Source organism: Nomascus leucogenys, chromosome 4 (assembly GCF_006542625.1).
Source record: "Nomascus leucogenys isolate Asia chromosome 4, Asia_NLE_v1, whole genome shotgun sequence".
In the NCBI taxonomy this organism is placed as follows: Eukaryota; Metazoa; Chordata; class Mammalia; order Primates; family Hylobatidae; genus Nomascus; species Nomascus leucogenys.
Genome location: NC_044384.1, coordinates 122,773,870 through 122,798,306, shown reverse-complemented (window position 1 = coordinate 122,798,306; position 24,437 = coordinate 122,773,870).

The window sequence follows — 24,437 nt, the reverse complement described above, 5'->3', positions numbered from 1 at the left end:
GCCATCCTAATGAGGTTGGCTTGTTGTGTTCTTCCCCATAAGCAGCACCTTCCATGTGAATCTCAGCATGGTGCTGACCTATTATCCCTCCCCATTACTCTTTCCTGACTCTGTCTTCCTACTCTGCACTCCCTCTGCAAGTTTAGATTAACCTCTTGCCAGTCATTTTCAACCCACCCAATTCTTTGTTCAAGAATGGTTCTTAGTTAACCTTCTTCCAGCTTTCGTGTATTAATTTGGAATGTTCTAAGAACTCCTTCCTTCAAATGTGACCTGATTTATTTGGTGGGTAGTTTCATATTGAAGGAGATGATAACAATGGGTGTTATGCCTCCTTCCTATGAAACTACAGATAATTCATTGGACTACTTACCTTTGGGCATAGTGCATATAATGGTGTAGACAAATTTAGGAGTGCTTAATAGCATAATTATATTAATTTTTCTGGGTTGCTTGAGGTCACAGAAAGCCAGCAAGCCCTCAGCCAATTCCAATATATGCTTTTATATAACAAAATAATGATGAAATGACTGTCTCTAGCATTCCTGTGACATGCAACTATAGATACAGTATTTAAAAGGGTCCAATGAAGGGAGATATCAAAGGCACAGTTTTCATATCCAGGATTGCACCATAGGTCCCCTGACCCACATAAAACTCAGAGGCTCATAGAGGGCAGCAATCTCAACTTACCACCCAGTAGTTCAGTTTTTGAGGGCAGAAACTTGATTCTCTGCTCTGTCCCCTATGGAACTTGCCACAGTGCTTTGCACCCGGTGGCCTTCCTTTAAAAATTTGTCAAATGAAATGATGAGTTCAGAGATTGAGGGAGCTATACATGCACCACAATATGTTCCTGACCGAGCACATGAAGCAACTTGCTTCATGGCATGACTATCTGTGACTAGAAGCCAGACCCTCTACTCCTGTTCTGGCACTCATCCCACTGAATCTCAGTACCACTCCTGGTTTCATCACCATCCCTGTAGATGCTTGGTCCTCCCTAATGTTTCTCCAAAGAAGATAGTCTGGTTTGCAAAACCTTCAATATCTGAGCTCACACTGGTTGCCATCCCATGATAGCAGGCTATGTGTCTGAAATCTATCTTGAAGACATAACCCATTCAAAAATATGGTTTGGAATACATAGGTATTGGAACCTTCCATTTTTTCCATTCTCTTGATTTGTGTCACTCACCATAATAACACATATCTCTTAAGAAGCAGTGGGCACCATTGTCGGGAGATATTTAATGGGGAGTTTTCATTGCTTCTCTGTGGATTCCATTTTTAAAAATCTTGCGGCCCATTTGGCTCATTGCACTCTATTACCTTTCCAATACACCTAAAAGACTCAGATTGGTTCACTCACTCCTTACCTCTTGTCATCAAAGATTCATTCTTTGATCTGACAAACATTTTACTGAGCATCTACTTTGTGCCAGCCACCATTCTAGGTCCTAAGAATCTCTACTCTTGCAGAGATTGTATTTTGGAAGGAAAAGGTAGACAAATACATAATCCAGACTAGTTATTTCATCCTTTCTGTTTTTCCTTCACTCTTAAGCTTGGCCTTCCATTGGAATTAATGGAGCTGCCTATATTGAATGTGTCTCTAGGCATATAAGACTAAATGACCCATGGAACAAAGTGCAATGGCTGACATTTTAGAGAAAGAGAGAAAAAGAGAGAGAGAGAGTATGTGTGTATTGTGTGTGTGTGTAAATATGAGAAACTTATAAGCAATAGAAGTGAAAGTCAGAACTGGATGCCGTGTTTAAAGAAAGAAAACTTTAAAAAACTGAAAAAAAAATTCCTCTTTTATCCTAATTATACCTTTTCCTTCAGGAAAGACATTTCAAGACAGGTAAAAGTTAGTGTTCCCTGCCTGCTACATACTCAGTTGAATTATGTAATATGTTATCTATTTGTGGGCATTCCCCATATTAGTTATCTGGGATCTGGGACTGGGGATTTTCTCTCTCTCTCTCTCTCTCTCTCTCTCTGTCTTTTTAAATTAACTATTGGCTCACCAGGGTTAGGTTGAATGGCGAAAATTTAAGCTAGATGTATGGTTGAGGTCATTAGCTTATAGATGGTAACTAAAGGCTTTTTTTTTTTTTTGAGACAGAGCCTTGCTCTGTTGCCAAGGCTGGAGTGCAGTGACATGATCATAGCTCACTGCAGTGTCCCCCTCTTGGGTTTAGGGAAGCTACTTAGCTTCCCAGAGTAGCTGGGACTACAGGCATGTGCTACCATGCCTGGCTTATTTTTATTATTGTTATGTTTTTTTAGGTAGAATTGAAGTCTTGCTATGTTGCCCAGGCTGGTCTCCAACTCCTAGCTTCAAACAGTCCTCCTGCCTGGTCCTCCCAAATTGCTGGGATTACAGGTGTGAGCCACCACACCTGGTAATAATAAATATCTTAAGAATGATTGCGTTTGCCCTGAGGAAATGAGTGTGCAGTGTGAGATGAGAAAAGTGTTGTTACAGATCCCGTGTGAGCAGCCACATGTGAAGGTCCAGGAAAGAGATCCTCAAAGAGACTGAAAGGTTGATGTGGAATGGAATCAAAGTGAAGACAGTTTTAAGAGTTAATTCTATAAAATGCTGATGAGAGGTCAACAAAGCTACATACCAAATGACTCCATTGAATTTAGAAGAAATTTCAAGTGAGAGGGCCAAGGACTTCTGAAATAAGCACAGCAAAATGAAAGGAATAGAACCGCAAGAAGAACTGGCCAAGAAAAGCATAGGAGGGATGGGTTAGAGCCATGCTTAATGCCTACTATAACGTTTCCAATATGTGTGAATAGGTTGTTTTTGTTCTTCTGAGTGGCGGTTCAATGAAATCAGAGATGGCTCTCACATTAGCAAGCTCTTCTTTGATGTAGCCCATTTCTGTGGGAAATCCATTTCCGAGAGGAGACTCTCCTGTGCTCTGGTGAAAATCAGCCTCCAGGAAACCCATATGGGAATTCTGAGGAGAAAAGAAAAGCTTCCAGGGAGATGTTTTGAAATCCTTTGAGCTGCATATAATCAGTGCAAACTTTACATGTATATTGACTGTACATTCGGAGCACTTTAAGCAGTAAAGACCTCAAAGGCTCCAGTCCATTATGAGAACAAACAGCAATTTAAAGCGATATTTTCCTAGAGAAAAGAAATCAGGAGGAACAAAGATGCTGGGGTTGGGGCTTTTTTCCCCTGTTCATTTGTGAGAAAACGTGCTTTTGATTGATAATCTAGAGAAGACTGTGTTCATCATAGCATATTTTTGATGGTTAATGAATTTGGAGAATAGTAATTTAAAATATTTGGGGTGGTTCCTTCAGGCACTTTTTCCAATACCTCTTTTATTCTTTCCAATATCTGGAACATGAAGACTCAGAATGAAAATAATTGCCCTCTCTTTCCTTTGCTCTCTTTCCTGTGAGTCTGACTACTAGCAAGACCTTCTATTCTCATGAATTCTTCACTTTCATTTTTTAGTAACAAGGCTGCAACTTTTTTGTCAAAGGCAAGGGTATGCTGTCCTGTAGAAGACAGGACCCATGATGAATCCAACATACTTCTTTTTGCATCTTTTTCTTTGAAATTCAACTAGAGCAATTTGTTTATAGAAATACTGAAAGGCTTTAGAGAAAATACTCGGTTTCTAATTCAGATCAATATACTGGAATGAAAACATTATTTTCCCCCATTTGTACTTTTTTTTCTTCATGTTTGTATTTGATTTTTGTGGTCACACATTTTGCATTGGTGGCGTTTGGTAGCAAGACACTATGCAGATAAGATGCTACTGAGGACTATCAGACCATGGAAACTTAATAGCATCTTGGTAATGTGTACAGCTTATGTCAGCTCAGATTCACATATAGCATAATTTCCTATGCTACTTAGAAAAATAAAAACAAAAAGCAACACCATTATACAATAAACCACTAATTTCAGGCTTCATTTACAAACAAGTAGTATGCTGCCGTTAAATAAACATTAAAGAGCTTTCTATTATCCTGTTATGGTTGAAAATATTGGTCATGTAATAATCCAGATAGTCAATATATTTTTGTTAAATTAAGATTGACATTTAATAAGAAATTAAAGATATTTAATAAGAAAAATGTGTGCTAAAATAAGAGTCAGAATATATCATTGCTTAGCACTAAAGTATGTTACCTCTTTAAGATGTCACAACAGTATTTCAGATGCTGTCCAATTTTTCATGGACATAGTTACTAAATGGCATGACGTTTCAAACATGTTAGAATCTTCAAAAACTGCATACCCTTCTCTTTTCTCTGGTTTCTGTTTTACTATCAGGAATCCTGAAGAACAATGAGTATTACTAATGGGTTGACATTGTTGGAGGTATATTGTGTGCCAGGGAGTATGCTGGAGATTTTTAATATATTTTCTCTAATCCCCACAGTAATATTCCCATTGTATGGATTAGAAAACTGAGGCTCAGAGAATTTAAGTAACTTGCCCAAGAGTATGTAACTCCTAGTGGTGAAGAAGAGATTCAAATGCAAGTCCATCTGCCTCTAAATTTAAGACCCTTTCCATTGGAACAACTATATCAGAATCTCTAGGGGTAGGCCTCAGGTGTTAATATTCTTTAGGAGATAGGCTTGGAGATTTTAACATAGAGCTTTGATTGGAAAAGATTGCATTTGTACCTTTTGTCTTTCATGAGCACAAGTAAAGAAATCAGCTTTGCTAATGTGGTTTATTTATGGGGACAAAGCAATACAGACTAGCAAAAGTAGGAATATCTTCATTTTGCATTTCCTTCAGCTTTCTGTTTGGAGTTGCTCCATTCCTTACAACAAGAGGAAGAAAGTATGTATTATATGTGCAAATATGTGTGTATATGAGACTGTTGCTGTGTGTACCTCATTCATGTCTGTAAGAGTGGAAAACTATTTACAATGGCAGATATGTAGACGAAATGTTTATATAGAAAAAGTATACATAAAATGTTGAGCAAAAATGTGTACTCGTTGATCAAAAGGGTTAAGGAAAAAGAAGTGATATGAATATAGACTGTAATGTTGGATAGTTTCTGTGTGCATGTGTGTGAAATCTCTTTGAGTTCATTATTTTAGAAACTTAAAAAAATTCAGAGCAGAAGTCCCTGGATTTGACAATTGGATATTTAATCTCCTGGCTCTGTAACTGGAGATGATAGAAGGACACTTTGTTTCCGGGTGGTGGGGGATAAAGAAGGATTTACTTGTGCATTTCTCACTCAACATCCTTGGTATTTGAAGTTTAGGTCAAATAATATTGTCCAAGAAGCTAGTCTGTCTTAAATATGTCACAATTTGTTGGCAAATTCATCTAGAATGTTTAGGGGTTTTTTTTCTTTGATTGACATGGTTTTCGTAGTAGTGGAAAATCTTTTCCCACTTTCCTCTGCTCCCTAGGCAGGCCAGTGAACCCCTAAAATAGTTCTGTTGGCACCCTTGCTTAATATTCAGCTTGCTTAATATTCAGCTTGGCTCTACTCTGTATTTTGCCTGCAAATCAAACCGTACTTCACTCCCTTCAGCCCCCAATTTATGGCCTTAGTACCCATGATTCTTTGCCAATCCTTGGAATGTAGCTATCACAATTACAATAGAAGTCTACCTGTTCTCAAATGCTCATCAGTGCCACCAGCACAGTTTGCTTGGAGGTGCCAGCCTGTGTTATAATGTTAGTTTATTTGGAGTTTCAAGATAGGACGATGCTTCATGTCACTAGGTAAGGCTAATAGAATCTAATATTATCTTTATCTCAATTTTCATCATTTTAATTAACTATTGGTTGCAAGGAGATTCGAATTTCCAGTCATTTTAGTACATATTCTTTTGTTGTACAGTGGGGAAGCATTACTACTAAGAGTTAATTAGACCCTACTAGTTATGTAAGTTAATTTGGGAAACTTGAAGAGTTTCCCAAAAGTAGACATACAAAAATTTTAGAAGATGAATGGGATTTGTTCTGTGTCCTCAGCTAGTGTAGAGTTTAGAAAAGTACACAGCCGTTATCAGGGCTGGAGTGAATGACTTGATTAATCAAAGAGGTATTCAGCTGAGGAGTTACAAACCAATTTGGGGTCCCTCTGCTTTCTGAACCAGACCATTTGTTGTTTCTATTAACTGTGGGGTAAATGAAAATTTCAGGATAGTGAACAGTTCTATCTAGTCTCTTATTCACTAACAAAGACAATGCTTACAAATAATTTGAGTAATTTTCCAACTTCTTTCAGCTTTCTCCTGTGGATCTTTTCAATAAATCCAAGAATCCAAGGACCTGAAATTGGTGTTCTCCTTTAATGATAGGGGCCAGACAGGGACAGAAGAGGGTCTCACAGGTCCCTGGGTAGTTAACTGTTGGCTAATCTTCTCTTCACCAAAGGACAAGGGATGGCCTAGACCTTTTATCATTTTCTTGGTGTCAGAGGTATGGCTCTTGGGAATAATTTTAACTCCTACCTAATCCAATTTTGCCTTCAACCCACAAAGTCCCTTTATGTTTTTTTGGGGAGGATTGGGAGGATAGGGATATAAACATTAATGTTCTTCTCGTACTTATAGAGGAAGAAATAAAGATAAAACAGGCAGGACTCCTGTACAAATAATTTTCATGAGAGCATTTGCAAATATTATTTCTTCTTTTTAAAAACAAGCATGCAGATATCTTAGAAGAAAGGGCACCTTGGCCTTTGGTCTTCCTTTCCTAGAATAATGGTTATAACATTACTCCCCTGTGTTCCCATAGGAAGGAAAAAGCAATACAAGAATTGTGCTAATGGGATTTCAAGCCCTATGGGCACCAGAGGGTAGTGCCATTTGTAGATGAGCTTACTAATGGAAGAGATAGGGGGAGAAGCTAGTATGATGGGGTAAGGGAGGAGCAGAGCGGAACAGGGAGAAGCAGAAGCTACAGCCAGAGTCTGAGAACAAGTAGGATTTTTCCTAAGGCAACTTTCTGGGCTTCCAGACTATTGACCTTCACCTTCCAATGTTTTGAGTTCTCTCACAGGCATGAAATCCAAGAAAGCTGATCAAAAACAACTTAAATAAGCAAGATCCATGCAGTACTGTTAAGGTCTCTATGTCTGCTTTTCATTGGCTTTTCTGTTTGCTTTCCATTTGGCCTATTTGATTCTCTTTATATTCTGGGCATGTAGAGAAATGCATATTTTTGTAGTAGGTCTGTTCTATCTATATTTGAGTTTGCAGGAGGGCATGCCATTTAGAAAGTTTTACTTAATACGGGCAATAGTGAGAGAAAAAAAAAAGACAACTTTGTGTTTGAAGTAGTAGCCTTGTTTCAATGACATTTAAAAGATGGATGCTCACGATCATGCATCTTTCCAAGCTAAGAAGCCAGCATATCTTGAGAAGATGAATGGATTCAAGAGGCTGGTTAATACATTGTCTTTGTTTTGCTGCTGGCTAACAAGGGAGAAATGTTACAACTTGGCCAATAGGTTGTCCTGCTCTTGGTTTTATGTTGATGTAAAGTATCTAATACACTGAACACTAAAAATATCCTGTGTTATTTTAGTTCCTGGAGGAAACTAAAAATAGAATGGAGAGAATTAATGAAACATAACCAAGCATTATTTAGTCGCTTTCCTTCTTTTCTGATAGGAATCTCTTTTCATATGCCCTACTACATCAAGATTCCTAATGTCTTGTTTCTTGCCCTTGGATGAGGTTCTCCGGGGGCTGGAAATAGTGTGTTCGATGGCTTCATTTCTATAGCTTTCTCTCAGAGGCCATCTGAGGTGGGAGTTTAGAAACTTCAAGACAGAACTGATTTGCAAAATGGAATTCTCTTACAACAGCAGGACTTTCCATTATGATCGTTTACGTTTGATCAGATTAAAAGGTCAGGGGGACTTTGAGGTAGTCTGTCTTTTGCTTTTGAAAGCTGTGGAAGAAATGAATTGCTGACAGATTGGAACCATGGTGATGATAAAGAAATTCATTTGACTATTGTGCTGTCAAAACAATGTAAAGTTTGAGAAAATATTTTAGAAGCATATGGAAATATTAGGACCATTTTAAACATTCATTTCATGTCCTTGCCCAAGGCATGCTATAAATACATATCCCAGGTGGAATATACGAGAGTTAGGATGTAATCTTTTGAAAGGAACAATAAAACCAAATCAAACTGGCTTGAACAACAGAGGGGATATATCAGCTCATGTAACTTTAGATGGTCAAAGGTAGAGCAGGCTCAGGCAGTATCTGATCCAGAGTCATTAGGACTCTGACTTTATTGCTAATGATTCTCTTGGCCCTGCCTTTGCTGGTATTTTGGCATCATTGAGAGTCTGGCTGTCCACATTGTAGCAAAAGGCTGCAGAATTTGAGGCCTTCTGTCCAGACAAGGTGAATATGCCCTTGTTTCTTATTCCTAGAAAGGACCTGAGGCTCATTCTGCTCAATCCACTTGGCTGGCTTAGATTAGGACATATGCTTACCCCCGGAGATAGGGATGGAGTTAGTATTCCCAGAATCACACAGAGTCTCCAATGTAAACAAGGAATGTCAGAAAGAGCTGAATGGATGCTTGGGATGCAACCAACAAGTGTCCATGATGACGCACTGCAGTTAAGATTCTTTTAAGTTTTGGCTGGGCGTGGTGGCTCATGCCTGTAATCCCAGCATTTTGGGAGGCCGAGGCAGGCGGATCATCTGAGGTCAGGAGTTCGAGACCAGCCTGACCAACATGGTGAAACCCCGTCTCTACTAAAAAACAAAATTAGCTGGGCTTGGTGGCACATGCCTGTAATCCCAGCTACTCAGGAGGCTGAGGCAGGAGAATGGCTTGAAACTGGGAGGTGGAGGTTGCAGCGAGCCAAGATAGCGCCATTGCACTCCAGCCTGGGTGACAGAGCAAAACTCTGTCTCAAAAAAAAAAAAAAAAAAAAAAAAAAAAAAAAAAAAAAAAGATTCTTTTAATAGGTCAAGGAAAGAGAGTTTCACAATCATTCCCTTCCCATCATTTTCTGTTAGAACATATTTTTGATGATTGTTAACACATAATTATCTATTACATTCTTCGAGATACCCAGAAAAGCCAAATTCCCTACTTCACGCTAGAGTGTGGTATGGTATTTCATAGCCAGTGCATTCACCTTACTTTTTCCTTTAACTCTTGGTGGAATTTAATCCCATTTTTTCTTACTTAATACTCACTGGAAAGAAAGAACAGCTGGCCTAGCCATTCTGTATGATATCCTAAATCTGTTTTCATTGTTTTAGTATGACTTTTATTAGCTTTGCCTCCTGATGTCACAGTAAGATAATGGCCTTTGTTTTCTGTGGTCCCCAATTTACTGATTTGAGGCAGGTTTAACTGACATATCAGAGGTCCTACTCTGAGTTACATGAGACAGGTGATATTAGTGGCTACAGCTCCATAGTTGGAGGAGACAGCAAACCAGCCCATGGGCCACATCTGGCCTGTGGACTGTTTTTCTAAATAAAAGCTTATTGGAATAAGGCCACATTGCTTTATTCATGTATGTGTATGACTGCTTTCAGCACTACAGTAGCAGAGTTGAGTAGCTGTGGCAGACTCTGTATGGCCTGAAAGCCTTAGAATATTTACTGTCTCGCCCTTTACAGGAAAAGTTTACTGACCCCTGAATTGAATGGGCCACATTCTTCACTTTAAAAACTGTGAAAGGTTTTACAGCTGGTTATTACTCTTCCCAAGCCTTTCTGGTTAGGATTTGTCTTTCAAAGTGATCAAAGAATGTTGGAGATGTAGATAATCTGAGAAGATTCATCTAGTCTGGAGTGTCTTCCATTCCACAGATAAAAGACTGAGCCCCAGAGATATCACGTGGCTTATACAAGCTTCCACAGCATATTAGAGATAGACTAGAGTGCGCTTTATTTCCTACACAAGGTTTGTGTGTTGGAAGAGTACCTAAACATACTGCCACCAAAACAAGATCATTTTCCCTCATGCCTCCTCAAGGACCTTGTTCTGTCAGTTACCTCATCTTTTCCATATCTTCCATTGCTTCCTCTCCACTGTCCTTTCAAATTATTATTAATAGAATACTGAGGACTTAAATATTGTAATAAGGACATTGCCATCACCTATTTCATCTAGATGTGGTGTCATGCTTCTTCCCTTCCCTTCAATGCCCCCAGTGGCACACGACTCACTATTTTACTCCCTCAAGTTCCATTCTAAATTCAGCTCTTCTAAAACGGTTCCAGCTGGGGTCGCAGACAAATCCGTGGGACGATATGTAGTCTTCGTGTGTCCCAATTTTTGTGTAGCATGAAAACTCTTGACACCACACACTACAAACTACATTTCACGGGAGGCTCCTTTTCTCTTGTTTTTGAACCATGATCCTATTTCACTTCTCTTCCTACCTTCTGATAAGTCTCTCTCCCACATTATTCCTTCTCTGCCTGTCTTGTGTTTTCCCAGGTTTCATACTTAGAAGCTCTCCTTAGCAATCTTGTACTTTGTCGTGGCTTCCATGACTCTCTACTGAACTGAGGAATGTCTCTGAACGTAGCAGATGTAATACTCACCAACTCTCCCTCCGAATTACTCCTCTATTTGACTCTTCATCATCCTCTTCTTCATTCTCATGACATTTCAATACCTAATATATACTGAACACTTGTTATGCAGCAGGTTCAGTGCTGAGAGCTTTTGAAAGTAGAAGAGCACTTTTAAAAGATTGAAATATTATTTTCAACTTTAAAAAATCAACAAAAATTTACCAAGTGAATACATTCAGGTAAGCAGCACCCACATCAGAAAATAACATCGCCAGCATTTTAGGGGCTTCTTTAATGCTTTAATGCTCCCTTCCTGGTTACTAACCCTCTACCCAGTGATAATCATCCGGACTTTTTTTTTTCAAGACGGAATTTTGCTCTTGTTGCCCAGGCTGGAGTGCAATGGCGGGTTCTCGGCTCACTGCAACCTCCGCCTACCAGGTTCAAGCAATTCTCCTGCGTCAGCCTCCCGAATAGCTGAGATTACAGGCGCCCGCCATCACGCCCAGCTAATTTTTTGTATTTTTAGTAGAGACAGGGTTTCATCATGTTGATCAGACTGGTCTCAAACTCCTGACCTCGGGTGATCCACCTGCCTTGGCCTCCCAAAGTGCTGGGATTACAGGCATGAGACACCATGCCTGGCCAATCGTCCAGACTTTTTAACATTTATTAGTTTAGCCTGTGTCTGTGTGTTATTTAAATGGAGTCATACAATATGTAGTATTTGGTATCTGGCTGCTTTCCTCAGTTTATGTCTGTAAGATTGGTCTATCTTTTTATGTGTAGTTGTTGATTGCTCATGCCCATTACTGTATAGAGTCCCATTATATGAATAACTACAATTTATATATCTATTTTTCTGTTGCTGGAAATTCTGCTTATTTTTAGTTTTTTATTATCACAAGTAGGACTATTAGGAAATTTTCATATATATATATATACCATTCAGCACCCATAATACACATTTCTATTGCGTATAATCCTAAGAGTGAAACTGCTAGGTCATAGAACATACATATGTTCAAAAATTGTACTCTCAGTTTATATTCCCACTACCAGCATATGCGAGTTCTTGTCCATGTAGCATATATTCTAATTTTCAAAACAGTTCTGTGACATAGTTACAATTTTATTGTCATTTTTCATTTTAATAAAATCCAAGTCTTAGACAAGATAAAAGACCAATGTCATGTACTATTAGTTTATACCCCAATGCAGTCTGACCCCAGAGCCTGTATAGTGTACACTGTACACTGTAAAGTGTCCAAGGGAGAGAATACAGTCGTGAGTTCTTGGTTTCCCTTTCTGGTTGGGTCAGTGAAGTCCCCTCCTCACCCCTCTTTTCTGTTTATCTCTAGAGACAGAAACTAAAAACAATGGCTACAGGCCGCTAAAGGCCTAAAACAAAACAAAACAGAACAACAACAACAAAATAAGGTGGCTTAGACAAGCTTGCAAACCACTATCCTTTCTTATGCCTCTAGGTTAAGGATGTTATCATATACAGGTGTCCTCTACTTGGTGACTTTCACAGCTCATTTCGATAAAGCCAAATGCCTGCCCAATGTATGTCACCTCCTACTCTGGCCAACAGATGGCGCTAATGGTGGTTTGAAACTTGTCACTTGGGGCTTCTGAGCACATAAACTCAGACATAGCCTCTTAGAACTAGTCTTTCTCTATAATGGTCTGAGCTGGCCTGAAAGCCAGAAACTTTAGGATCATTTCTCTCTCCCACCCCACCTAGTTAAATCCCAAATCCCATTCATCTTAATCAGAAATAATTCCTGAATATGTACCCCCCTCCATTCTCTCCTTCCTCTGTGTGTGCTCTCCTCCTGTCCCTTTTTTAGCACTCATCACAGGTGGCTATTTATGTATCTGCATTGCCCTGCTATGCTATGAACTCCTCAGGGCGGAGACTGGGTCATATTCATTCTGTGTCCCCGGCGTCTGACAGTGCCTGGCACAAAGAAGGTGCTCATGTTGGGGACTGAATAAAGTTCTCCTGGCAGAAGCCCAAAAGGTTCAAAATGACTGTTCTTTCCTGTAGTCACAGAAGCTCAAAGGGCATTTGACTTGCCCTGTATGCTCTGAATGGTCTGGTATCGTACTCTGACCTATGGGAGATCAGGGCTCATTATCACACAGGCTTCCGGCCAACAGTGTGGCTTATTTGTACATTCCATCTCTCTTCTTCCAGAAGATGAAAGATAGGACATGATACAAGCTACGAGATCATTTTTTAAAGAAAAATGCGTGGTTGTCATAGCATTTCTTGTGTCAGACTGCAGATCTGATCAAGCTGTCCATTTACCCTGGTTCAAATTGAATTGCTGGTAATTAAGAATGGGGAATGGGGTTAAGTCCATCTGAGATCAGACAGGAGAACCATTAAGGACAGATAAATCCCTTTATGAGAAATAAAGAGACTCCTGGTTATTAGACTGTATGTTTGTGGGCTAGGGGTTTGTTTTTAATCACATAGTTTCATACACTTGGAAGAGGTTAGGTAAAAACATTAAGCAGATTAACATTTTACAAATATTTTCTTTCCCCGACCTTCCTTTTCTATCTCCTTCCCACAGTTACAACTTTTCAGTGTTACTGCTGATATTCTCTCTCTCTAGTATATCACTATGTTGGGTTAGGAGCCAGACTGCTTGGGTTCAGCTCTTGGTGCCACCCCTCCTATCTATGTGATCTTGGGCAAATTAACCTGAGCCCCAGATTTCTCATTAGTAAAGTGAGTTTACTATTTTAATAGTACCTTCCTCATAGGGGTGTAATGGGGATTAAATGAGTTTTAATACATCTAAAACTCTTAGAATAGTGCCAGCCCATATTAAGTGCACTTGGTAAATATTGGCTTTTTTAAAAAAATTACACCAGACATCGCTGTTTTATGAAAGCATTTCCACAGTAACCATGAGCAAGTTCATTTATTATTATGTTTCATGTTGTGTTAGCTTGTATTATTAGGGTGAAAAATGGCCAAATGTAAATAAACTTGTATTTAAACTATTTTTTTCTTACCAATTTTACTGGATATTTTCTATACTCATTACATAATATGAGCAGAATCCTATACTCTCTACACATGCCACCATAATTTCTTATGTTTGTATGCATCTTAAAGTTTGTAAGTGACTTTCACTTATGAAATCTCGTTTGAAACTCTAAGAAAGCCTTGCAAGACGGACAGGGCTTTTCAAATATTCATTCCTGTGTTATTTAAGAGATAAGAAAGCTGTGTCTTCCTGTAATTAAGGGAATTTTGCAAGATCTCAAGGATAGTAAATGACAGAGCTGGGATTACCATCCTTCTTGTCCCAGTAGCTCACTCATGGTCAGGGTCTAGGAGCTTGTGGACAAACATGCACACGAGGGAGCTTGGTGAGCTGCAAGTGGATGGCGTGTATGTCCGTTAGTAAAATGTGTGTACATGCAATGGCTTCTACCTAACACAGAAATTAGGTATTAAAAACCTTCATAAGAGAATTCACAGCTGAGGCCATTATTTCAAAACTAAGAATGGGCAATAGAAGTCCCAAATGAGTCTATGCAAGCCTTTAAAATTTTATGTTACTAAAGTAACTTAAGACAGTACCATAAATTAGGATTATCTTACTGAGAGTTTACACATTTTTAGTGAGTAGCAAGTAATTCCAGGATCTCCCTTGCCAACATTTGCAGCACGTCACCTTTATGGTTTTTGTTTGTTTGTTTTGCAGATACTGACATAGCACACTGCATTTGTTTTCTGGGTCTACTTTGCCATCTAAATGTTCAAGGCCTTTCTGGTTTTATGACTTCATATTACTGATTTCTGCCATTCCTGGGGCCTGCATCTGTCAGCCCTGCTTAGACACCTCTAAGCTTTCTTCCTTGGCTCAGACACAGCCAGAATGCAATACTAAGGTTCTAGTCTACCTTCCCTTACCTCCTTTGTCTTACTCAAGTCTTCTAAGACCAGTCTTCCTTTTCTGCTATTTTCTGTATCTCCTGTTAAAATTCTCAAACCCCAGAACATTTTTATTAGTTTGTGTTAAAAGACTGACCTAGAACTGAAACCTTCACTGTTTCAGAATAAAAGTATGGGTGCCACAATTTTGCATAAGCTTTCATTCAATTCAGCTAAAAAGTATGCACGGAGTTTCTATGTATGCTATCATAGTTCCTCAGGAAAATTCCCTTTGAGGGCCTGGACCTTTGTGATTCATCCAGGCTCATTTGGATTCAGTTCCCTTTTCATGGGATGCCTGTGGAATAAATAAAGTATAGCTATTGTTTACTGTTATTAATTAAGTCTGCCAAACTTTTCTTTTTTCAGCCCCACCTTTCACCTCACCAAAGCTGAACACCTGTACTACCAAAAGCCTCTTGATAGAGCTATGTTTTTATTTGAAAAGTGCTAGCTAGCTCTGTAGATATTTCCTTGCAGGAATGTTAAGGCGAAATATATCCGATTGTATTGCCAGTTGGTTGAAGGGATGTTGTAATTGATAACCCTGTACCCATGAGTTCTGACCAGGGATAAGTAACAAAAGCATCAGAACCTCTTTCTCCTCCTGCTGAAATAGTGTAGTAGTGCTGTGATGTGCAGCCCAGGTGCCTGCTTTAGGACCCAGGCATTCATTTTCTCAACTGCAGCTAGTGAGGGACATTGTTCTCACATCTCATTCTCTCTCCCCAGTTGCTCGCTGCCTCTGGGAATTGCTTTGCCCAAGGTTGTGATTGCTCCCAGGAGGAAAGGGGCAGAGCGTATCCAATAACCTTTTATCTAGCACACCAATGCCTAGCCCGTTGCTTCAATTTAAGACAGCTGTAAAGGACCTTGCAAGCCTTCAAACTCCCCACTGAATCCAGAGACCTCTATTGAGAGTGTATCACAGTATAGGTCCTCTCTCTACCTAATCCTGCTTCCTTCCCTTTCCTCCAGAATTGATCCCAAGGGCACTCCCGACAAACGTCTTGCACACAAATCTCAGAGTCTTAGGGTCTGTTTCCCAGGGAACTCAACCTCAGAGAATTAATCTGATTATCTGTGCAGTAGGTTGGCTGAAAATGGAGGGCAAAATCCCCCCAGAGTCCTCCCAGCATTGCCAAGCAAATGGCACTGGTCCAGAATTGTTTTGACCGTGAAATCTCATATTTGGCAGTGAGATATTTCTTGACATGGAACTTCATAAGGGATACTGGAAGTATTCGGTTCTTTAACTTATATCTTTTAGTGAAAATTCCTTTTTGTTATACACACACAACTGCCCTCCCCTCCAAAGAATGGTTTAGCTTAAAATGACCCTAAATTTGTACTTTTAAAATATCATCCTCAGTGTTGAGGTTAGGCAAACAGTAGTGAACATGGAAGACATGACCCCATGGGGGAGAGGCAAGTCAGGAGATGGTTACAACATGGCCAGAGAGCCTGTGATTCGGGCAACTGTGCTGTCCTAAGAGGATACATAAGAAAAGTAGCTAACCGGAGTTGAGGAGATTTAGAGAATGCTTTTCTTTACTTGCTGAGGGCCAAGGATTGGATTGGTGAGTGAACCTTGGGATTCTGAGGGAGGGGTGGAGGTTTTAGGGAGAGGCTTGAAGAAGAGGCAAGATCCTGGTGGGCTTGAGTAGTGGAGAGAAGTCCATAGTTCTGTCCATGGAACACAGGGTTTGAGGTGGGGTGAGGTGACAACAGAGGCTGAAAAGGTGAGCAGAGGTCAGATCCTGCAGGGCTTAGTGAGACAGGTTAGAGAAACCGAGCTGTATTCTCTGAGCAATGGAGAGGCATCAATGGATTTTAGGAAAGGAGTGAGCTAACCACATTTGCTTACTTTGTGAGTCTAATATTTGTGAGATGGATTATGATCATTCATAATATAGATCAGTAGAGTCATGTTGACTGAAAAAAATTAAAATCAGTGCCCACAAAATAATCAAGATAAAGGATCGTTCTTTTCCATGTGCATTGATTGTGAGAGGCCTGCATTTAAGGACACAAGTGGATGTCAAGAATACCAAGGACAAGCGAGAATGGGACATCTGATGGTGGAGGCATGTGAACTAAGAATACTGAAGCAGCCATTCTGTGTGTGTGTGTGTGTGTGTGTGTGTGAGTGTGTGTATGTGTGTGTGTGTGTTCTGCTCTCTGCCTGGACAGCATTACTTCTGTTCCTTTCTTTTCTTTTTCTTTTCAGTGTATCCTTGTCTCTGTCTCTTTTTTTTTCCTCTGTCTCTGTTGCTTTAAATTTTCTCTCACTAGGTCTCTCTCTGCCTCCTCAGGCAAAACAGGCACCTAAAACATATATCTTAAAGAGATTCCCCTGAAGGACAGTTCCCTGAGTCCATTCGTAGCCACGGCATTTCTGGGTTACCAAAAATGCCTAGAATGATATAGCTGAGTGGCTAGGAGCTCCCAGTCTTCATGGGAAGTAGTTTTCTATCATTGACAGTTTTAGGGCTGAATAGAAATCATACATTTTTTTCTGTTATTTTATTCATGTCTAAGCTTCCTTAATTAAAATATGATTACATTCTCCATGGAGTAAATATTTGATCTTAAACTTAGCAGATGCGCTGGCATCAGTACTTCTCAGGAAGCTTTCCCCAAACTCAAATCTGCTGTGAATGACCCAACCCAAACTCTACTAATAAGTCACAGTTTTCCTGCAGAAACTCATTCTTTTTCAGATTGCTAAATTGTGGGGGAGCACCTGAAGACAGATATTGATCTGTTATGATAAATGAGAGAAAATGACCAGAACAAATAAACTTTGGGGAACCAAATTATAGAAATCATCTATCCCCATCAAAATCCCTGCTCCATTCAGCTGTTCTTCATTTTGAGAACATGAAAAAGGACAAACAAACGTTGACTGATAGACTTGTTAAGGTTTGAAGTTTGTTTTTGTGTAAAGATATTATTGGAGCTACTGCTGCTTTCTTGATGTTTGTCGTGTATTTTTTTCCCCAACTCTGTTCTGTTTGAAGTAAGATGTTACTTCACTCTGGCAATTTGGATTGCCTAATTGATGTTGCCAAGGAAGAGGCCTCTCTTGGTTTCTGTGTCACTCTTCTGCACTCAGAAATGTCTCTAATCCCTCTAATGATTATCTTCACGGCATGCAAGCACATCTTACCCTGAGAGTAGAACAGTGGCTAAGGAAACAGAGTGAAATCTTAGCCAGAATGTTCAGAGCATGGAGTTACTTGAACAGACTGCCTCTTGATTAAGCTGGAATATTCTACAGTGTACATTTTCACGCTCATTAAAGGAAGTTTACTCGAATATTTTTATATAAATGAGTACCTTCTCAGTGTAATGACTCTTTGGAAGGGGTGAGGGTAACATGAAAAAGTTGAGAGAAATAGGTAGGCTCTTGTTTCAGGTCTGTTGTGGATATTGTGACACAATACATTAGGCAAGTCCCTTGACATTTCCTGCTAAAGGAGGTCAGACTAGGTGGTCGCTAATATCCTTTCCACAAATCTCGTGTTCTGGATGGATGCATTTTGGGACCTGATCTAAGATAGTTGTTCACTTTCGGATGTAGTTCCATTCTCATTCTAAAAGTCAGGATTATAGAAGAAACTATGTTCAGGAAATTGGTGGTTCTTATTCCTCGAGTAAGCAAAAATTGATGTGTTTGCCATTTTAGCTATAGAAAAGTGCTGTGCAACATGTTATTACTTTTCTGTGCATTTGTGAGTGAGTGCATGTGTCTACGGGTGTGTGCCTGCATGTATGCACACATGTGTGTTTGGGGAAGGATGGGCTTTAAGGGACTGAAAAAAGAACAGTTATACCAGCAGAATATGGTGGACAGCTTAAGGACCAAGCGGGCACTTTTCCTTTCTCTGCTTTTTATATCAGTTGTTATGCTACAATTGCTGCCTTCTGTTTAATAGAATTCCTCCACCTCTCCATGATTATTTTGTAGGTCTTCCTGGTGGGAGTTATTTCTGTTTCTTACTCTGTACCCAGCAGGTCCTCAGTAAAGACTTGTTGAATGGAACTGAATATAATTATGTTTCAAATATTAGCTCTTAGAGGTAGCAATTTTTTGAGGAATCTCAAGTGCTGAAGTCCTTAGGGGTAGGAAAGCCTCGAGCATGCAAACTGAGTTCTGGGGAAGACAGTCATGCTGCCTTTTGCGCTGCAAGACCTGCTGACTTACTCAGTTGTTCTCCTGATTGCTCTAAGAAGTGCGACGTTTACTCTCCTCTGCCAAATTTGTAGGGAATATCTATTAATACAGTCATGCATCACTTAGTGACAGGAATGTGTTCCGAGAAATGTGTCGTGAGACAGTTTTGTTCTGTGAACATATAGCGTGTATTTACACAAACATAGATGGAATAGCCTACTTACACACCTACCCTGTGTGGCATAGCCTATTGCTCCTAGACTATGTTACTGGACTGATTGCTGTAAGCAATTGTAACACAGTGGTACATATTTGTATATCTAAACATTAGAATAGGCACAGTAAAAATATGGTATAATCATATGGGACCTCTGTCATATATGTGTCTGTTGTTGACTGCAACATCGTTATATATGGTGCGTCATTGTACTTAGGAATTGTTCATGGATTAGTGGTTTCCATCTCTACTGTCAGCATCCTGCTGTAAGACACCATCGTTTCTTGACATGATGATGTAGTAATCCCCTAAACCAGTGGTTTTTCAGACCTTGATGTGCATCGAAATCACCTCGGAGGGTTTATTAAAACATGGATTACTTGTCCCCACCTCCAGAGTTTCTGTTTCAGTAGATCTGGGGTGGGGCTCTGAAAATCTGCTTTTCTAACAAGTTCCCAGGTGATGTTTATGACATTGGTCCTCAGACCTCACCCTGAAAATCTGCACCCTACATAGTCTACATGTCTCCTTTCTTGGACCAAAGCTCATTATGTGTGCAGAAGCTGGAGTGATCTGTCATAAACATAAATTAGATGGCATTATTCTCTCTTAATACCTTCCAGAGTTCCTGCCCTAGCCTATGAGGGTGATATGGTTTGGACCTGTATCAGTACCCAAATCTCGTGTTCAACTGTAATCCCCAGTGTTGGAGGTGGGGTCTGGTGGGAGGTGATTGGATCATGGGTGTGGATCCTTCATGAATGGTGCGTCACCATCCCTTTGGTGCTGTTCTCGTGATAGAGTTCTCACGAGATCTAGTTGTTTAAAAGTTAAGCTGGGTGCAGTGGCTCACACTTGTAATCCCAGCACTTTGGGAGGCTGAGGCTGATACATCACTTGAGGCCAGGAGTTTGAGACCAACCAGGAAAACATGGCAAAAACCTGTCTCTACTAAAAATACAAAACTTAGCTGGGCATGTTGGTACATGCCTGTAGCCCCAGTTACCTGGGAGGCTGAGGCACAAGAATCGCTTGAACCCGAGAAGCAGAGGTTGCAGTGAGCCAAGTTCATGCCATTGTACTCTAGCTTGGGTGACAGAGCAAGATTCTGCCTCTAAATAGATAAATAAATAAAATAAAAGTGTGTAGCGTCTCCCCCCTCTCTCTCGGTGCCACTCCTGCCATGTAAGATGCCTGCCTCTGTATTGCCTTTCATCACGAGTAAAAGTTTCATGAGGCCTCCCCAGAAGCAGAAGGTACTACGCTTCATGTACAGCCTGCAGAACTGTGAGCCAATTACACCTCTTTTCTTTATAAATTACCAAGTCTCAGGTATTTCTTTATAACAGTGCTAGATGAACTAATATGGAGGCCTGTGTATTCTGACTCATGGGGCCACCAGACTGGACCCTGCCTGACTTCCCAACTTTGTCTGCCCCATCTGCACCTTCCTCACCATTCTACTGTATCACTTGCCTCCATTCAGGACCTGACCATACCACCTGTTCTTTCCAACGCTTCACAGAGTCTCTGCTTTTGGTGAGAAGCCTTCTGCTCTCCTTTAATTTCACCTATTAGTACCTGAACATCCTTTTCTTCTCAACAACATTGTTACTTCTTCATAGAAGACATCCCTAACATACAAGAAAAGGCCGTATAGTAATACTGCTTATTCCTTTTTCCCCTTTTTAGTCTTTAGCACAATATTTTATGATATTAATTTGTGTTTTGACCTTATGAATAACTGTATTTCACCTTAGATTATAAACCCCATGAAGGAGGGGGCCATATATGTTTTGGTCACTGCTGAATCTTTAATGCATAGCAGTGCCTGACACATGGTAGATACTTAAGAAACATTTTTTCAATGAGTGGTTGGATGGGTTGTAACAGAAATCAGTTTCTCTACTCACGAAACTTCTGACAAAAAAATGAGTAGTTTTCCATATATTGTACTTTTCCAGTTCCCTGAGGATACCAATTGAGTATACATACAGTTTAATTCAATTCTGACAGTAACTCAAGTTAGCATCAACCTCATGAGTTAAGAGCTCAATCCCTCAAGACTGCCCCATACTTCAGATGCCAGTAGTAGATCCCTAGATTACTACCCACACTCTTACCTGACGTGGCTACAAATTGGGTGTCTCATTACCCCCTCCTCAGGTTCAATGATATGTCAGGATGGCTCACAGAACTCAGGAAAACACTTTATTTACCGTTACTGGTTTATTATAAAGGATATTGTAAAGGATACAAATGAACAGCCAAACAAAGAGGTACATAGGATGAGGACTGAAAGGGTCCTGAGTGCAGGAACTTTTGTCTTTTTGGAATTGGAATATGCCACCCTCCTGTGACGTGGATAAATTCACCAACCTGGAAACTCTCCAAACTCCTTGATTTAGGGTTTTTATGGAGGCCCCATTACTTAGGCATGATTGATGAAATCATTGCCCATTGGTGATTGACTCGATCTCCAGCCCCTTCCATTCCCTAGAGGTTGGGGGTAGGGGTGAAAGTTCTAATTCTTCAATCTTGCCCTGGTCTTTCTGGTGACCCACTCCCATCCTGAAGCTATCTAGGGTCCCTAGCCACCAGTCATCTCATTTGCATGCTAAAAGAGACCACTCTGGAGATTCCAAGGGTCTTAGAAGCTGGGTTAAGAATCAGACTAAGGCCAAATATTATAACAAAGGATTCTCCTATTTCCCTTATCACTCAGAAAGTTACAAGAGTTTTAGGAGCTCTGCGTCAGGAAGTGAGGGCAGAGACAAATAGATATTTCTTATTACATTGTAGATGAATGTGATTCTGAAGTGTTGGAGGTTGTAGAAAAATCTTAGAAAAGGAGGGAAGGAGTACCTGCTACCTAGCATTTGTCTATTGCTATGTGCACTGCTTTATCTGTCAAATGAACATATACAAGGTCTGTTTTTGAAATTTTTGCCAAAGAGCCCAGAATTGGCAGATGCAATCAACATCTCCATCACCAACACTCTGCTTGGTCATACTGAGACAGGATAGTTCCCTTGAACCCCTTCGCAGGCAGGAACTGGAGTGGCTTGTTTCACTCAGCTCGCCGCTGGCCACTCCTCACCGGAGGGAGCGTGCAAGCAAGTGCGGGAACTGGAGCTAACAAATGCTGGAACCAGCCGGTTGCTCCTCTCTGGCAGGAGCAGGCTCTGTGCAGGCCCTGCAGCAGCATCCAAGCATGTTACAACCAATGATCTTTCAGCTCTGCCATCTGGGGATGACCAAGTGCCAACCAGCTCAGTGGAGGTCAGGATGGCAGCCCCTGCCCTCTTGGCACCCGGGTTCTTGTTTGGCATCCAGGAAGAATCAGGTCACACTAACTGTTTGAAAGGTGATGAATGCGGAAGACTTTATTGAGTGGTGGGTGGCTGTCAGTCGAAAGGGGGTCTGGAAAGGGGATGGGAAGGTGATATTTCCCTGAAGCCTAGCCATCTCTGGCAGGACCACTCTCTGAAGCTGCACCATCTGAAGATAGTGGTGTCTGTCTATAGTCTCCAATCCTCAGTTGCTTCTCTGCCTGTCGCTCAGCCACTTGTATCCTCAATGCTCAGCCATTTGTGTTGTTCTGCCAGCTGAAGTCTTTTATGGGCACAGGATAGGAGGAGGGCAAGCCAAAAAAGCAACATTTGGATGGAAAAACAGGGTCAGCTGTTTTCACTTAGGGCCTCAGTTCCCAGCTCTAGGATGAGGTTTAGCAGGGAGCCCAGCCCTTGTGTATCATTATCAGCTCAAAACTCTGTCTCCCTTAAAACACCTTTCTTGGGTGATCTGATTCTGAAGTTAATAAAACCATGTCTGTCACTGAAAGAACTAATTCGTGTATCTTTGAAATGTAGTACCCCTTATGCATAATAAGGTCAAAGTTTTCAGAAACATTTTTGGCTCAAAATAATAGAATTATTTCAAAGGTACTCTCGTGGAATTTCAAATGCCTTCCTTCTTGGGGTTGTCCTTTCCTTTGGCATGACCTATTTCTCTGGGGAAATTTTGCCCCTTCTTGAACTCCACACCTTGCTTGTGTCTTTTCTCGCCAATCTTCTCTTCCTAGATTCCATCCATGGAACCTGTGCTCAAGGAAAATCAAAGCATTCCTCAGAGTTCATGGACAGGTAGGGTCATCGCAGTTACATGACAAAGCAGATTATGAACCCAAGTCTGCTATTTACTCACTTACTCTAGCACAGCACTAACCTCCCTACCTACATATTGAATTCCAATTTTCCTTTTGAGTTGTGTGCACTTGAGGAGTTAGAGGGGAGTGATCATGAAGGGGCCAAATTGTCAAATTCAGATAACCTATGGGATCAGTCTGAAAGTGGTGGAGGCATTTAAGACAGAAATCCACAGCCTTTACCACCATTTGGTCCATGCCAAGGGGTGGTCCCAGAGTGATGTCTTTTGCCTCCAGGGTTTTCAGGTTTGTTTATTGTTTTTTTGTTTTTTTTTTTTTAGAAGTTCAATTTAAGGGAAGCACACTGTCAGAAGGAAATAATAATTTGAATTTGACATTGACACAGTTCACTTAGGTGCAAAAATTGCCAGGGAGTCCTAGAAGGTAAAAGTGAGGTGAGGAGTCAGAGAAATTTAATACATCTGGAGTTAGTATGATACTGTCAATGACTATAGGCAGTACTTTTTTTTTTTTTTTTTTTTGCCTGCTCAGGGTTTCTTTTCTGGTATCAGAACATTTCCTCATTGTGGAGAACCACCCCTCCCTCCCCTCTTCTCCCCATTCCTCCTGTTTTACAGGCTTACTGTTGGAAGACAATTCTCATGGATCTTTCATATTTCTGCACATCTTGTGTCAGCTCTTGTTTCAGAGGATCTTTTCAAGGATGTTTATAATAAACAGCCTTCGATAGTAGAGATAGGGCCTCCCTGCGGGAAATGGCTAGGTTTGTTTCCTGACTAGAATAATAAAGATAATATCTCCCTCCAGGGTGAAGGGTGAGCAGGTTTGCTAGCAGCTTCCTTGTAAGATCAGGGGTTTCCTAAACTTAAGGCCCTCACATATGAGGCAAATCAACTGTATGTATGCAGCACCTACCTGGGCCACTCTGTATGTTTTTCAAGGGACTTGTGGAGCAAGGGTTGCCAATGTGAATACGAAGCACAGACTGCTTTCTGTGCCGTGAGTAATCAAGTTTTTTATCTCTGACCCAAGGGTCTAGCAGCATGTGTGAAGCTGTGGGAGGCTCTCTTCTTAACTGGCAAGGAAGGTAAGATCTCATACCCGTCTCAGCTCTTGACAGCTTACTGTTGGTTGGAAAGCCTGGCCAGTGAGAGTAGAGCAGGCTCCTGGCCACAAAGATCACTTTGGTATAGTCAGATGACAAAGATCAGGCCCATAGGAAGGGTCTTCAAGGCTTTTGCTGGAGTTACTGGGCAAGGGATGTAGAATAGGAGCCTAGCCATCTTTGTGGTTACCTGGGGAGAGCCCCTTGAGAATGAGTCCCTTTACAGAGTAAAGTAGAGTCAAGAAAATGAGA